General features: G+C 48.8%; 1 protein-coding gene across 2 annotated transcripts in view; it reads left to right on the top strand.

Moving 5' to 3' along the window:
• The window catches only part of ST8SIA2 (ST8 alpha-N-acetyl-neuraminide alpha-2,8-sialyltransferase 2), a 60,543-nt gene that overhangs the window by 5,632 nt on the left and 38,228 nt on the right, over positions 1-16,683 (top strand). The window lies entirely within an intron of this gene.

Below are 16,683 nucleotides of genomic sequence, written 5' to 3'. Positions count from 1 at the left end.
GCTCTTTATTCTCCAGAGAGCCCTTTGTAGCCCTGCTTCTGCCAGTGGTGCCAGTCCCCCAGCCACCCCCCTTCTGCCTGGAGAGGAAGTGCCCTCTCTGTCCATCTTTATCCCCTTCAGGGCTTCCACACTGGCATTAAGAGCAGCCTTACTTGGAGCCAACTGTGTCCTTCCAAGGGATGGTCCCCAGAAAGGATGTGTTGTGTGTTTGAAACATTGAAGGAGGGAGAAAGAAATATGAAGTCAGGTCAATGTGTGTCATTTTAAAAAGATTTTCTTTATGAAGCACTTTGAAGTGGTGTCTTGATTTTCTAACACTGGTCAAACCAGGCAATCGTGATGGATCAGCCGAGACTTGTGGCAGCTGCGAGGACCTTTGATGAGTTCGGGAGCCTAGCATTTCTCCGCTGCCTCAAGCAAAAGAGAGTTTGGGAGGCAGATGGAAAGACATAGTGGAAAGACTGAGGGAGGGGCAGGATGGTCAATGCCACCCCGGGACGGCGGGGTGTCAGCTGGCCACCTCCCTCCAGGGGCTGGGGACAGGTCCATCCATTCAAGAGAAGCCCTGGGGTGAGATGCTTGGGTACCATCTGTGTCTGGGGAAATTGTCCTGTGTCTGAATGACTGCTGGTCTGGGGCTTGTCCTTAAGTGTTGAGATTAGTCACTCTCCTGGGTGGCAGCTGGGCTGGTTTTAAATTCTGTCCAGTCTCCTGCAATTCGTCACTCAGCTTGGAAGCCACCCTGTGTCCTGACGGGACCTGTTTGTCCCAGCATTTTCTTAGCTTCAGCTGTCAGAGGCTTCGCAGTGGCAAAGGGAAGTGCTCCAACCAGGGAGAGAGCAGTGCCCGACAAGACGTGTATCTGTATTACACGTGGCAGGGAGCAGCTCCTCCTCCGGACACTTCCAGCACTTGGAATCCTGATTCGCTGCTCTTGGAAACCCAGCATCCCGCCTTGCCGTGTGGGTGTGTGTTTGAGTTGGGAAATTGCTCTGCGAGGATGAAGCTCTTGGCTGTCACCGAGTTTCCCCAGCACTTCACTGTTACTATTGGAGGAACTCGGAGACACTCAGCTCTGCTTCCTGGTCCCCTTTTAAGACCCAGGACTACAATTTCTCCTCTTCCTCTTAGTCAACAGCTGGGGGTTGAAATGATCCTGAAGTCACTGTTCCCAATGCTGATCTGCAGATGGGTAGCGATCCCAAAGGAAAAAGAAAAAGGAAAAAGAAAAAGCACAACATAGCCGTAACAGTCATGTTAGTTTCAAGTTTGCCGCCTGTCATTTCCTGGGAAGATCTCTGCTATATTCTGCGATGTTCTTTTTTTTTTCTTTTGGGGATATTGATGTCTATTCTTTCCTGAAAGAGGCTGATGGTACATAGTTGTACTGTTTTTCCTAAACTGAGTCCAGTAGCCTACTTTTTTGGAAATGTTGCTGATCGTTGAAATCTAGGGTCTGAGTTTACCTTGAAGAGTAATCAGAGGGCATCGCTTCTGGAAACAGGAGCTCGCTCCTCACACATCTTTTCTCCGCGAAGGCTGGCTCCAGCAAAGAGGAATGGCAGTAGATTTTTGACGTGTCTGCTGTGTGCAATACGACAGCCTAAGCGCTTCATCTCTGTTTGCACCTATAATCATCCCAGCCAACCTATGAGGTCCATGTTATTGTTATCTTCATTCTACAGATGAGAAAACTGAGGCACAGACCAGTTAAGTAATTTGGCCAGAGTCACACAGCTAGTCAGTTGCAATGTGAATCCAAGCTCCAGGGAATCAGGAGAACCATCCAAAACTGATGAACAAAATGACATCCAGTGGGGGAAATATACATGCGCACATTTCCAAAGGATTAAGCTTGGAAACACAGTGGTCTGTGTGAGAGAGAAACCTGGGAGGCAGCAGCACTGGAGGAGAGCTCGGGAGACAGCAAGCAGGGGCCAGGCTGTAATGGAATATGGCAGCCCGGAAGATCGATGCAATTTAAGGTTTCCAGTTCCATGGCACCTTGTTTTGGAATGGTGCCCCCTACGCTGCCTTCCCTGTTTCCCCCTCCTCCAGCCCCCTCCTTGTCCCCACTGGGTCTCATCAGAGTGGCCCTGGAGCATGTTTGTTTGACCAGCTCATTACAGGAAAGACACACACCCACTGAAGGAAGAGAAAAACAACCCTAACCATTAAAGCGGGAGGAATTTTCTTCTGGGGAAAGACAGAAGGGCTAGTGCAGTCGGCTTCCTGGAGCCTGACGAGGAAGGAAGGAAGCAGGCAGGCTGGGGACGGGCTTCTGCAGGGGGACTGTACAGGCCCAGGGACCCCCTTTCCTAGGGGCTGACATTGTACGGAGAGCTCCACGGGACAGTTACATAAACCTCATAGCCACTCTGCCTATCGGCAGATGAGGAAGTGGAGACCCAGAGAGGTGCCAGCACTTGCTAAGGTCACACAGCCAGTAATGAGGAGCTAAGATGGCAACCAGGTTTGCCTGACCCCACCACCCACGCTGTTCTGAGCGACTTCTGTGTCCTGGAATCACCGGGCTGCCTGCTCCTGTTTGCCCTTCCTCCCACCTCCTGCTCTGGGCCATTTTCTGAACCACTCAGATAGTTTGCAAGGGAAGCTGGAAACACTGGGACTTCAGAAAAGACTCCCAGCAGGTCAGATGAGCCTCCCAAGCAGTACGGCAGCCACGCCCTTGGGTGCAGCATTTCAGGGATTCTGAGAAGGGGCAGGTACCCTTGGATTCTGTCCAGTGAAGTGTGGGTGCTTGTTGTTAGATATCCCGTCTCCGATTTCAAGAACAAGAATATTGGCTGTGCTCAGAGGAGCAATACGCAGGATTAATTCACACCTTCTTTCTTGGTAAATGCCAGTGTGGCTTAAATAATGAAGCAAGGAGGCATAAGATACTTGGAGAAAATGAGCTGGTAAATTGATAGGGCAGGCAACTTTCCTTTGCGATTCTCCTGTAAGCAGCAAAGCCCCTTCTGTTACACCTCTGAGGTTCCCAAAGTTTGGGAGTTGACTTTAAGTGTCCGGGTATAGCCACCAAACCTCCAGCAGTGTCAGAATGACTCATTAGGGCTTCTTTGTAAATCTCTCCCCGCTACCAGCCTGGCACCTTCCCCTGTCTATAAGGACTGGCAAATCCTCCCTACGAGCTAGACTTACTGTTCATACCTCTGGACACTGGGCTGTATCTTTGGAGCCCCTGGGAGCTGTTGTGAGAAGACTGAGGCTCTTGTGTCTGATGAAACACTTATTACCTGTGTGAACTTCGGGCAGGTGGCTTCACCTCTCTGAGCCTCAGTTTTCTAATCTGTATAATGGAGTATTAATAATATCCACCTCACAGTGTTCTGGGGAGTAAATAAAATGTAAATGATGGAGATGGAAAATGGTGCAGCTGCTGTGGAAAATAGTATGGCAGTTCCTCCAAAAAATAAAAATAGAATTACCATCTGACCCAGCCATTCCACTTCTGAGTTATGCCCAAAAGAAAGGACTTGAACAGATATTTGTACGCCCATGTTTATAGCAATATTAATTGCAGTAGCCAAAAAAAAAAATGTCCATCAGTGGATGAATGGAGAAGGAAAATGTGGTTTGTACATATAATGGAATGTCAGCCTTAGGAAGGAAGGAATGTCTGAAACATGCTACAAAATGGATGAGCCTTGAGAACATTATACTAAATGAAATAAACCACACAAAGAACAAATATTGTATTATTTCTCTTATACATGGTAACTAGAGTATTCAAATTCATAAAGACAGAAAGTAGAATGGTAGTTGCCAGGAACTGGAGGAATGGGGAGTTATTGTTCAGTTGGCACAGAATTTCAGTTTTGCAAGATGAGAAGAATTCTGGAGATTGGTTGCACAACCATCTGAATGTGCCTAACACTACTGAACTGTACGGTTGAAACAGTGAAGATGGTTGATTTTAGGTTATGTATATTTTTACCACAATTAAACACACACACACAAATGGAAGCAGCCAAAAGAGTGCCTGGCAGGTGCTGAAGACACATTGATTTATTTGAAGAGTTTAGTTGTGATATTAACAAAACAACATCAATGTATTATTTAATTCAAAAAATAATATAATACCAAAAAGCATGGGGAGGGGGAGGGCGTAGAGGGAGAAAAAGTGGAAGGGTCTCAGACGAGAATTAAAGAAATACAAACCGTTTCTTTGTTGTGAGTATATTTGGATACACTTGCTTGGAGGTGGGCCAAATTCCCAACACCTGGGATTTAGGGCTGCGGAAAGTGCAAAAATATACTTATTGTGGACACTCTGTAAACACTCGTTGGCTTGCCTTGTCTAACTTCAGGGAAGGGGCCCATAAAGTCTCGTAAAAGCCTAAACTGCATGGAAGGCACAGAGTGGTGGAGGAGAGAGGCCAATGGTGCAGACAGCCCCAGACCACCCCTTCCTACCTTCCCAGCTGCCCCTTTCCTTACCACCTGCATCAGAGTAGCCACAGTTAGTGCTTTTGGCTCAAGGATGAATCTGAACAGAGAAGAGAGTCCCAAAATGCTAAGCCCCTGAGATCTGGTTTCCACTGGGCTGGGACCTGCTGAGATACAGCTGTCTCTCCCCTTTTAGGCTCATGCCAGACAGTTCCCATAAGACAACAGGAGAGAGCAAGTGCTGTGGTTTCCAGGGGCAGGAAGTGCCACAGCTGGGAGTTGTTACAAATGGTGCTGGCCCCACCCTAGAGTTTCTCATTCAGCAGGTCTGGGGTAGAGCCTGAGAACTGACATCACTAACTAGTTCCAGGTGATGCTGATGCCGCTGGTCCTTCCGAGGACCACACTCGAAGAATCATTGGGCTAGAGCCCTGTCAATCAAAGTGTGGTTCTTGGCCCAGCAACTTGGGCAGGATCTGGAGTTTTGATAGGAATGCAAAATCTCAGACCTCACCCCAGATCCAGACCTAATGAAATTAAGTCTGCATCGGAACAAGACCCCAGATAATTTGCATACACACTCCCTCCATTGGAGGGAATAATTGGCTTCCTGGCTTTCTGCAGAGCCCCAGCCCAAGGCAATGACCGTGGCCCATCAGACAAGGGGAAACTTGCCTGAGGACCCCTGTTGCTCATCACAGAATTGGCCCAGAGTGACCTTCAAATGGATATCATAAAAATTAATAATGGTTATAATTATAGCCATTTGCTGGATACCTGTTTGTGGACCAGGAGTTTTTCATACAGTATTTCACACAATTATTATAAAACCCTGGAAAAACCCATTTTATGGATAAGTAAACTGAGACTCAGGTAAAGTAACTGCTTAATAAACACTGGGGAAAAAAAAAGTCCTGAATTTTGTCAAAGTCTAGCTGGCCGTTTCCCGGTTTAGCCCTGTGGGTTAGCCTGCTTCTCTCCCTTTGCCCTTCCCACAAGTGAGGCCCAAGGCATTAAGACAAGGGGAAATCTTACCCAAGGATTGAATCAATGTATTAAATGAGCATAGGCAGGTTGCAGAGTGTCTATACCAGAAATAACCTTGACCCATGGCTGGAGCATATGATAGAAATTTCCAGAGAAGCTGGTCAGCCAAGTACTCCTTGGCTGTATCATTAAGCCCTCTCATAAGCTTGGTTAGGATGTGATCATTCACACAGCCAACGGCCCCACTTCACAGTTGGCACACGCAGTAACAGTTCTCTAGAGTTCTTGGAGTTCCTGAGTGGTTTCCGTGGTTTGCCCAGCCAACAACAGTCTAATTCCAAACTCCATTCTCAGTTATAAAAAGCAGAGGAATTGATGGGGGAGGCCTCTAAGGGCAATCGAAGGCGAGTCTAGGGGAGCCTTTTAAAACCAATCTGCTACTTCAGATAAAGACAGCCTCTGGGCAGGCTGGAAGCCAAGAATTTAATTGTGTTTATTTTTGCCATAACTTCCTATTTGGGGCAAGGGATATTGATATTCCATGTATAGTAGTGATACAAAGATTCCTTTTATGATAAATTCATTTATGTTTTTGAGTGAGTCGATTCAAAGAAAACTATTAAGTCAATAAAGTAACATGAGCAAAACACATGAAGGTAGACCCCAAAAGTGACTGCGCCGATGCAGTGACCATGTGCCAGCTTGACTTCTCCTCGTGACCAATATCTGCCCCCTTGGCAGCAAAGCCATGCCGACTCCTTGTAAAACTTCTATAGAGAGTAAGTGAGTTAAATCTTCCCCAAAAGCACCCAGTTACAGACACGCTTTCTTTTGGTATCTGGGAAGTTGCCCAGCACACAAAAGAAGACTCGTCCAATGAAACAATCTTGTGGATGACTCGAAGGGAAAGGATGATTTAGACCCTAGAGGCCCCCACCACACCCCTAGCAACACCACTAGGTAAGAACCCCCATCTTACATCTCCAGGCACCCTTTGTTTCTCCTTTGACCGCTCCTCGCGTTCTGTGTTTCTTGCCTGGTGCCTTTACTGCCTGCTAGACTGCAGCGTTAGGAGGGCTAGGAACGTTTCCGATCTGTGCGGCGTGGTAGTTCCAGCTCCTTGCTTGGCGTCCGGCAGACAGCAAATGCTGATTTGGAGAACAAAGGGAGGAAAGGAAGGAGGGCAGGAAGGACAGAGTCAGTTCCTGAGAGAAGCTCAGAAAGACCCCTGCCACCTGCATTCTGCAGCCATTTATCCATTTCTTCCTATGGCCAAAGGAGAGAAAACATGGTGGGTTATGGGAGCTCCCGCATCATTGTCTGATTTGAAACCCATTGAGTCCCATCTTGTTTATAGATGAAACCCGTTTTTCCTTTTCCCCGATTCCGTGGAGAAAGACCAGCCCACTGTTAAGGTATTCTTAGCAGGGTAATTCATGGTGCTGGACAAGCTCTGTGGCCTGGGTCCATAGAAGCCAGAGGATTGAAGGGGTGTGGATGTGGCCAGAATTGGGAATCCGGGAGGCTGGCTCCAGGCAGACTGAGATCATGCTGATAACAAGGAGATTAATAAGGGTCTGCAACCTCCTCTATCCTGTAGCAGGGAGGAGGGTTTTTAAATCAGTGCTGGTCTGGCCGGCTTAATGGTACCTAATCTTACCTTTTGAAGCTGGAACATTTGAGAGTTGAGATCAACTGAGATAAAATAAAGTAAAATGTGTTGACTTTTGGATTTTTGGTCTTCATCAGAGTCCCATTGTGTTGTGCTGTTTTTATTTTCTGTCTTGGAAATAGGCAGAGATTAGCCACTGGAGAAAGTCGTTCTGCCAGGACTCAGTGATGATATATTAGCTTTTGTTCTTATTTTTTTTTCATCTTCCACAAGATGATTGCCCATGAGGGAAAGATCCATTTCTGTCCTGTTCATCTCCCTTATACCCAGGGCACGTCACTTGGTAAAGGCTCAGGGATTGTATCTCAAGTGCAGCATTTCAGCATAACCAGCACACACTCTCTGCCGTGGACCAGGCTGCGAGAAAAGTCAGTCTGTTTCTGTGTTTCTGATTAGGTTTAGGAACAGCAGCTTTACAAGCCACTCACCGGGCCCCTGGAGGAAAGCCTCAGGAAGGCGCCCTGGTACCTGGTTTCTGTGACAGCTACCATGAGCTCTGTGTGGTCATCACCAAGTTATGTGAGTAGAATGCATCTGATTCAGTATACACAGGTGCTCACAAGCCCTGTGCTGGGTGCTGGTGACATATAAAGATAAACCCAGCACAGAAAAAGTGCACGAGGAGTTTACGGTCTGATGGCGGAGAGAGTTCTCGCGTGATGATGAGAGGTGTCTGGAGTGAGTGAGAGTTGGGAGATCTGGGCTTTCGTTGTGGACCTGCCACGTCAAGGGCAGGCCCTAAGCTCTCAGGGCCTCAATTTCCCCAGCTGTAAATGAGGATTCGACAAACCCGCAGATCTCCTCTAGCTCCCAAACATCACCACTGGGTGCCTTCCATGTTGGGTGAGTCCGGACTTACTGGAAATAGCTCATCCTTTTGCTATGCCTGGAAATTCCTTACCCTGAAATCTTAGAGCAGGGCAATAAATAGATGCTGATCTATTTTCACCTACCACCTGCTCTACATTAAAAAGGGGGGGGGGAGGCCATTCTAAGGAAAGGAGGAAGGCAAACTAACATACTGAGCATGCCACATGCCAGGCATTGCTGTAGACGCTTTGCACATCTCAAAGAGGCCTCTTTTTTGGGGGGGAGGGGGTATTTATTTATTTATTTTTAGAAGAGGTACTGGGGATTGAACCCAGGACCTCCTGCATGCTAAGCATGCATGCTACCACTTGAGCTATACCCTCCCCCTCAGCAAAGCCTCTTGATGAACTTACAAGACAGGCTCGGTAGCATCGCCGTCCTCCCACCTCTCAGTACCGCCGGCAGAATCATTCTATTACAGTGGGATTGGTGTTGCAGATAAATTATGCTCAATTTACCATGTTTTAGAAAAGCACGTGAGTGTGTGTAATAAAATACAGGAAAGCTATCATCAGTCATAGCTCAGTTGGGGAGTTTTGGAAGCCTCCTTCCTTTGGTTGTCAGGAAGATTCATTGTCACCAACAAGCATTTCAGTCTAGTGAGAGTCTCCGTCCTCAGTGGTGAGCCCTGCCGTGTAATAGAAACAGAAATGGCAATACTGTGTTGATACTGCTGATGATTCAGACTGTAGAAGGTCCCAAGAGGGAGTCCCCACCAAGGGCGGGGGAGCAAATGAGATACTTTTCTGGAGGAGGTGAGATTAGGGTGGGACTAGAAGGAGGGGTCCAAGACTTAGCTGCAAGAAGACTGAAGTTGGTAATCCAGATGGGAAGGGTGGCCCAAGCCAGACAGTACAAGTGCCCATCAAGGAGCTGTTCCTAGCTTTGGGGCTTAGCTGGAGTGGAGGACCTGGGGGTGGAGGAAAATAAGACAGAACAGAGGGTGCAAAGCCAGGAGGTCAGGGGCTGAGGGACTCACACGTGATTCCTTGGGGGTTGCTTAGGTCTACCCGGGGGTCCAAAGCCCTCTGAAGAGTCTGTGATGGGTTTCGGGAGATCCATGAACCTCTTGATGTTTTAGGCATTTTTCTGGGCAGAGGATTCATACACTTGAAAGGATTCTCAAAGGGATCCACAAAGCTGGAGAGGAGCTGCTATGGACAGTTGGGACCCTTGGAGTGTTTTGAACAGGAATGTGCAGACAATAGGTACGTTGCTGGAAGAGGCAGAAGCGGGGAGACCACCCGGGTCCCCTATAGGAGCTGCGTGGAGTGTCTGGGCTGGGAGGAGAGAGTATCAATGGCCAGGAAAAGAGAGTTAGGGAGTCTTGGTTACAGAAGAAATGACAACCTCTGGGACTATCACAGGTGATGGCTAGACAACGGCTGAGCCCACTGGATTCCTCTTGTCAGAATCCAGGGGGAAAACTATTCCTTAATGTCCAATGGAGAGTTTGGCTTTAAACATAATGACTTTAAGAGGATAGAGTTCATCTATGTGGGAATGAAGACATTTAAAAATCACTAAATCACCAATTACTGGAGTGAAAGGAGAAAGAAGCCCATTCTCCTTTATCTTCCAAGCACAACAGCGAAGGCCCCAGGATGGGAAGGGGCTTGTCTGTGGTCACCTAGACGGCAGCAATCATGACCAGTGTGTGAAAGAATATTTAGGAGAGAGATCAGAGCTGAGATGGAGACCCCAGGATTGAGCTTCGGTCTTTGCCCTCATTTGGGGAGGATGGTGGAAGGAGGGGCCAAGGGAGCAAAGGCCATGGAGAAGGACAAAGAACTAGGGGGAGAACCGAGAGAGCAAAGCAGTGACCAAGAGGGCTGAGCGCCCCCTGCAGGAGGGCCATTGGCTGGGGCATCCGTGGGCTCCTGGTGACAGGAGAGCGGACTCTTTCCTTGGACTGGTGAGGTGATGCGAGATTTCAGAGAGGTCCCTAATGAAAGGGGGCCCCTGATTACAGTCTGGCCGTGCTAGAGCTTTGAGAAGCAAAGAAAAGCAGGTCAAGGGCAGAGACCAGGCAGGAGGAGACTATTTGACAAATAAAAGTGTGTTTTTGTAAAACTAAGGTAAAGAAACAATGAGGGGAAAGAAGGAAAGAGGAAAAGATTGTATCAGAAAGCCACAATCTTGAGGGAAAAATGGGACCAATTAACAGAGATGGGGGGAGAGGAAGAGGAGGGATGAGGGTTCAGAGACCATCAATGGAGTGAGAAGGGTCCAGAGACGACATGAATTTTAAAAGAGGGACTATTGGGAGCCACTAACGCATCAGCTCCTCTCACCTTTGGTGCCGTGATCTGTGCAGACCGCTCTGCCTAATGCTCTTCCCACAGTCCTTTCAAGGCTGCCCCCTCATATTTTAGGGTTCTGACAAAACACCAGCCCCCAAAACAGCTGTTCCCTGCCCACTCCCAAATGTACCCTCCGTCTATAACCCTCCATCACTGTGTCTCCAGTTTTCTTCTTAGCACCACCCAGTCTTTGGGTAGGTGGTTATGACTGTGTCCTTTGCTGGAGTGTTTCCTGTATGTGTATTCCTGTCTCCAAATTTCTAACTGGAGATAGTGGGTCTCCATCCCCTACTGTGACTCCAGAGTCCAGCCCAGGGCCTGTCACATAGTAGGTACTCAATTAACCCCTGCTGGTTGGGACATGAAGAAAGAAAAAGAAAGGATTTCAGCCATGATCAACTTTCTCTTCTTGGAAAACTTGAATAAGAACAATAATAAAAATAAAATTAAAATAGCACCTGCCAAGCTGTTGATATGTATCCATCCTCTCTCTCACTCTTCAGTTTACTCATTTTAAGGCGTGAGGAAACTCCGTTTTAAATACTCCACTAATGAAGATGGAGTTAGGGATCCCTCCAAAACCCGTGTTCTTTTTTGCTGCCTCATTTTTCGACAGTGTTGGATCAAAGGGATATTTCCAGTAGGAAGACAAGAGGCTACATCCTTTTCTCCTGTCCCCTCACTGTGTCCTCTCCCCACGCCTGCCCGCAGCATCACCCAGTTCTGAATGTGCCCTGCCACGCCTGCCCGGGCAGGCAAGTTTTACAAGAGGATATAATCTGTCTAGAAAGATGGGTTAAATCTCCCATCCGCTTGTCAGTCTACTGCGGTCAAATGGGAAGTCGGCAGGGAAAGAATTCTCTTTGCCTTTTGATTATCCTAAACACTCAGGAGGGGGCTGGCTGTGCCCGCTCCTCCCTAGCCTTCTCCCCGGGTGTTTTCTACAGGAATGTGATGGCAGGAAAAGTGGGGAGACAGTGAGGTTTTGCGGGAGCCCCCAAATGCAGAGCCCTCAGTGACAACTTGAGCCGCTGTCCCCTGGGCTCTGTCCAGGCAGGCCTGTGACTGTGATGCCTCCTCAGGCCCCAGCCCACCCTGAGGGTCTGGACTGATGCTCAGGGCAAGAGGAAAAGCAGAAAAGGAGGGCTCCTTGTTCACTCATCTTTGTTCCTCTTCTTTGTGCTTGTTTAAAACGGAAACCAGGCTCCCAGCCTTCTGCAAAGCCTGAACTTCCTGGCAGAAGCTGCTGGAATTATTCAAAGTGTCAGGGCCGAAGTCTCCTAGAATGAGGAGGTAGGCATCAAGTCAGAGGGACAACCCCAGGCCCCTGCACATGCCCCCCGTCCTGACGTGGCTCCACACCTCCCCGTCTTAGCTCTGGCGGGTGACGTTTCGGGCATGCCTGGAGTCAAGTGTCGTGTCCCAGGTTTGATGACCACCTGGCCCTGCTCTCTGGCTTCTCTTGGCATTTGCTCCTGTTACACTGAGTCCCAGACTGAGCTCAGGCTTTGACCCTCACCCCACCCCCACTCCTTGCACCAAGTTCCTGATTTGGAGACCATCCTGCGGACAGAGCCAGGTTTAAATCCTGCCTCCAGCCCCCTCCTTGCTGTAAATCCTTGGCTATGATGATTCACATCTCCAGGCAAAATGGGAATAATAAAAAGACCCACCTCATAGGGTTGTGATGGGTACAAAAGGAGAAAACCCACGGTGAAAACTTGGTCCGTGCCTGCCCCGTGGTCCGTGCTCTGGCAGGACTGAGTCTGCTGACGATCACTCCTCTGGGCTCTGTCCGTCTGAGCAGAGTCCTCCTCAGGTGCCCACTCAGACACCCGACTCTGGCATCACCCTGGACGCAGCCCTGGGCGCCACCGTCCTCCCTACGCCCGTTCACGCTCCCCCCTCCACCAGCCGCAGTGGTGTTTGTGGGGTGAAGTCATTTTCCACGCCCTAAACCCACAGGCTGGAGTTCATTTTTTCCACCCTGAGCACTGTCTCTGGGCTTTTCTCCAAGGCAGTCAGAAGGCAGCTCACAGGGAGGACCTAAAGGGCAGACCCCCCAGCCCCAGTTCCTCCCCAGAGCCTTGGGCTCCTACAGAACACGAGATGGGGAATGGGGATCGAGGCCCCAGCTGACCCCGGGAGACATTAGGGCTGAGCTTCCTCCCAGAGCCAGGACTGGCTTCCTCTTACTAGACTATCAGTCGATGATTCAATCAGCAAGCCCCAGAAAGCCGCCTCACACCATGGTGCAGGGAGAGCAGAGCTCCCAGACTTCCTTCCCCAGAACTTTTGTCTTCTGAATATTGGGCATGTTGCTGTGGAGAGGGTTGCGTTGGGGAGGCCAGTGCCCCTCGGTGTTCCTCTTCCGCTATGGTTGATTTCATCAACAAGAATCTCGTCAGTCATCATTGAAAGGGAACAAGAGACTAGTACCCCGTGCCACTCCCTGCACACCGTCAGGTCCTGTGGGCTTGCTGTACTTGGCATAAGAGGGCCGTCTGAGTCAGAGAAAGTCATGGGAAAAGTGACATGAGCTGAGCTTTGCTGCCTAAGTGGGGGTGGATCTAGGGATCTCAAACTCAAATGCCTTCAGGCTCCAGGCAGATCACAACGATAAGTGAAACAGCTCAGTGTAAGGCAATAGGGAGTGGTGTGGACTGTATGAAAATATACTAAGTACCGCCCCACCCCCCAGCATGAAGCACAGCTGCTTCTCAGCTCCACCAGTGACTGTGATTCAGGGTTGCCAATGCTTCTGATTGTTCAAAAGAAGCCAAAATTTAGGATACTTTATAATGACTAGTCCCTTAACTTTTAACTATTGGCCTCTTATTTTTCAAAGATTCAACATTATGCAAGCCCCCCAAATACATATTTAGGGCAGATATGACCTGAGGTTGTCAAGTCATAAACTCTGAATGAAGTCAGTGGAAAGTAGAACAAAGGATCCTGGAAGGAGAGCATGATGTTCAAAGGACAGTCTTGTGATCTGACTCACACGTGCCAGAAGCGGCCCATTGCTTGGTGGAGTTGGCAAGGGGATGTGTGGGAAAGGTGAAGATGAGGACAAAGAGCACCAGCTCAGAAAGGGTCTTCTGTGCTATGCTAAGGAGCCTGAACTTTATTTTGAAGACGGTGGGTCTCTGTGCAGGAACCCGGGAGAGTGTCTGGGAGGGAGCGCCGTGCTGCACTTTGCCTTTTTGGAAAGCCGGGTCCCACGTGGGAGCTGTTGGCAAAGAATGACTCTCTGCAGACAGGGAGCTAAGACAGAGTCCACAGCGGTGGGCCAGAGGGAAGGCACAAGGGTGCGGCTCCTGCTGTCCTCAGGTGGTCAAGTCTGAAGGCTGGGTGATGGGAGGGTGGGGAGTGCCCACAGCATCCTGATTCTGAACGACTGGATGGGGGCCATTCCCTGAGACAACCCTGGGAGAGAACAGGATCGGGGTGTGAGAGCTAGTCTGAGGTCTGTGGGGGTGGGGGGGAGTGTCCAGGCTGTTCTCTGATTCTGGAGCCAGGACTGAGCCTGAAGGTACCTGGAGATATGTGGGCATAAAGATGAACAACGGCAGCTGGGGTTTCACAAGGGCTAAGGGTGAGCTCTGAGTGACACCAACATCTAAGGGATGGCGGGGGAGGGGGGACCTGGGAGGGGGAGGTGGGGAAGAGTTTCAGAGAAAACCTGGAGAGGTGTTGGCACTTGATGAAGGAGGGGGAAACTAGGACCTAAGGGATATTTCAGGGTCTCACTCAGTGTCTGCAGAGCAAGGAGGAGTGATGTGTCATCCATCCACTCAGGGACCAGGTCACACTACAAGCATCCCATTGGGGCTCCGTGCATGGGCCACACCCGGCTCTTGGCAACATGACTGTCAGATGTGCCTCCTGTGCTATTTAGCTGAGTACTTCTTTGCTGAAGAAAACGCACTAATTTCTTTTTTATTGAAGTATAGTTGATTTATGATGTTGTGTTAATTTCTAGTGTACAGCGTAGTGATTCAGTTTTATATATATACATATATATATATATATTCCTTTTCATAGTCTTTTTCATTATAGGCTATTACAGGGTATTGAATATAGTTCCCTGTGCTGTACAGTAGGACCTTGTTCTTTATCTATTTTATATATAGTAGTTAGGATCTGCAAATCCCAAACTCCCAATTTATCCTTCCCCACTCCCTTCCCCACCAGTAATAAGTTTGTCTTCTATGTCTGTGATTGTGTTTCTGGCAAACACACTAATTAAATCTCAGGCAGGCCTCCCCTCTGGATGCTCCCCCCGACACACACACCATCAGACAGAGCAGCGGTAGTGGCGGGAATCACGGCTCTGCCACAGTTAGCACGCTCCATCTTCTTCTGTCCACTGCTCCCTGTTTCTCCCTAACGGACGGCACTGGAGGAAGGCAGCTTCCCTGAGGACAGCAGTTCCGAGGGGGCTCAGCAGAGTTCACATGCAGCAATGGTTTCTTCTGACCCCGAAGGCAGTAGCCGTCACCTTAAGTAACGATCCTGCAGCTGACAGTCACATCTGTCTGGTGCTTCTCACTGTGGTCCCACCACAAGACCCTGCTGTGCAGAGAAGGACATCAAGACCTTAAGAGGACAAGGGCTGCAAAGCTAGAGCCCACTGGGAGCCAGAACCCTAGCCCCGTCCCTGGTGGTGCTGTTGTCCTCATTCCAGGTGACAGTGACGTTCCCTGAGCGCTGACTGCTGCTCGGGGGGAGGGGTGGGGGAGGGCAGCGTTTATCCAGAATCAGCAGAGTGGGGGAAGGGGACACAGGAAACACCCAGAAGAAAAGTGACTTTGAAGTCCTCCCCAACCTGGGTGCCCTCCAGGGGTTTTCTCAGGAAAAGGCTGCAGCTGTGTTAATAGGGACACGGCGTCTGAGTGCAGGTCTGTCAAGAACTGAACAAAAGAGAGGGAAGAAAGGCCGGCTTAAGGTAGAGGCCTTTCAAGTCCCAGCAAGGCAGGTTCAAGAGCCCCGCGCAGCATGTCGGAGGGGCGATCCGCTTCTCTCTAAAGAGCACGGATTTATCCGTGCCGTGTGACATGAATGAAATGAGAAGTTTTCAGGGCCGCCAAGCTCTCCATTAAGGTTTTATGGTAGTATATTTCTAATACAATTTAAAAAGCAGGAAATGACAGTCAAGGCTAACACTGTGTCTGCAGCAGGAAGCCCAGTGACTGTCAACAGTGGACACTAATACCCAGTGTGATGGAATTTGGAGGGAAGGGCCTTGGGGTCATGAGGTCATGAGGGTGGAGCCCTCATGAATGGGATTAGTGCCCTTACAGAAGAGGCTTCAGAGAGCTCCCCTGCCCCTTCTTCTAGGTGAGGATACAAGACATCCGGGACCCAGAAGAGGGCCCTCTCCCAGCCATGCTGGCACCCTGATTTTGCACTTCCCGCCTTTAGAACTGTGAGCTAACAATTACTACTGTTTATAAGCCTCCCAGACAACAGTATTATGTTCTGGCTGCCCGAATGGACTGAAAAAGGATTGAATGAATTTTCATATGAAACTGTCCCTACACGTAGCTTTCAATGGCTGGATCACATTTTATCCTTATTGGTGTGGTTGGAGAATCTGACTTGAATCTTTTCCCAATTAGCTCATCAACTGTCTCACAACTGCTTGTTGAGTAACCTTTGCTTCCGCCTGTCTCCGGCACCTCCCCGGCGGCAGGGTATTAGATCTGTACATGCAGCAGGTAAACAGCAGAGTGCAGGGGCCAGCTTTCTGCAGGTACATGTGGTTTGGTTACATGTGACCTGAAGCCCCGCTCTCCCAGTTTATCCGCTGGCGGTGACCCCCAGGCAAATCATTTAAGATTCTGAGCCTGCGTGTCCTATTTCTAAGACCAAAATGCAAAAATTAACGTGCTGCTGGGACAGTGCCAGGCACGTGGTGGAGCTCAAACAAATAAAATTATTAATAATTTTCACTGGTTTCTTGGAATCCACTTCTCCTTCCTAGGGATGTGTTTTGTTAACATGTCCATCTCGGACTGGGATTGCCACCTGGGATGGTGACGGCATCACTCTTAGGGAGAAAATTTTGGTGGGTGCAGGAAACTGTTTTACTGGGAAAAAAATTCAACCACATTTTGTTTTGAAATTTTTATAAAATGAGTATTTTGTAAGAAAAACTATAGAAAGTAATGCTGGACTAAATCTGGTTGGGTGTGAATATAGAGAAAAATTGAGATTTTTTTAATTGAAGTCACCCTCTGTCAGGGGAACAGAAAGAATCAAGGAAGGATTTTCTGTCCTTGTTCATGGAACCTTATAGTGTTGAGAGGAGATGATTTAAAATAATGGATTTTCGGAGCCAGAAGGAATCTTAAAGTTGCTCTGAGGACTCCAACCCTTATCCTCAGTTGGGTTCATTTATCATGTCTCTTCCTAGGAGTTTATTTCTTCCAA

This window comes from Vicugna pacos, chromosome 27, assembly GCF_048564905.1.
Source record: "Vicugna pacos chromosome 27, VicPac4, whole genome shotgun sequence".
In the NCBI taxonomy this organism is placed as follows: domain Eukaryota; kingdom Metazoa; phylum Chordata; class Mammalia; order Artiodactyla; family Camelidae; genus Vicugna; species Vicugna pacos.
The sequence above is the reverse complement of the archived record's forward strand: the minus strand, read 5'-3'. Positions and strand labels throughout refer to the sequence as shown.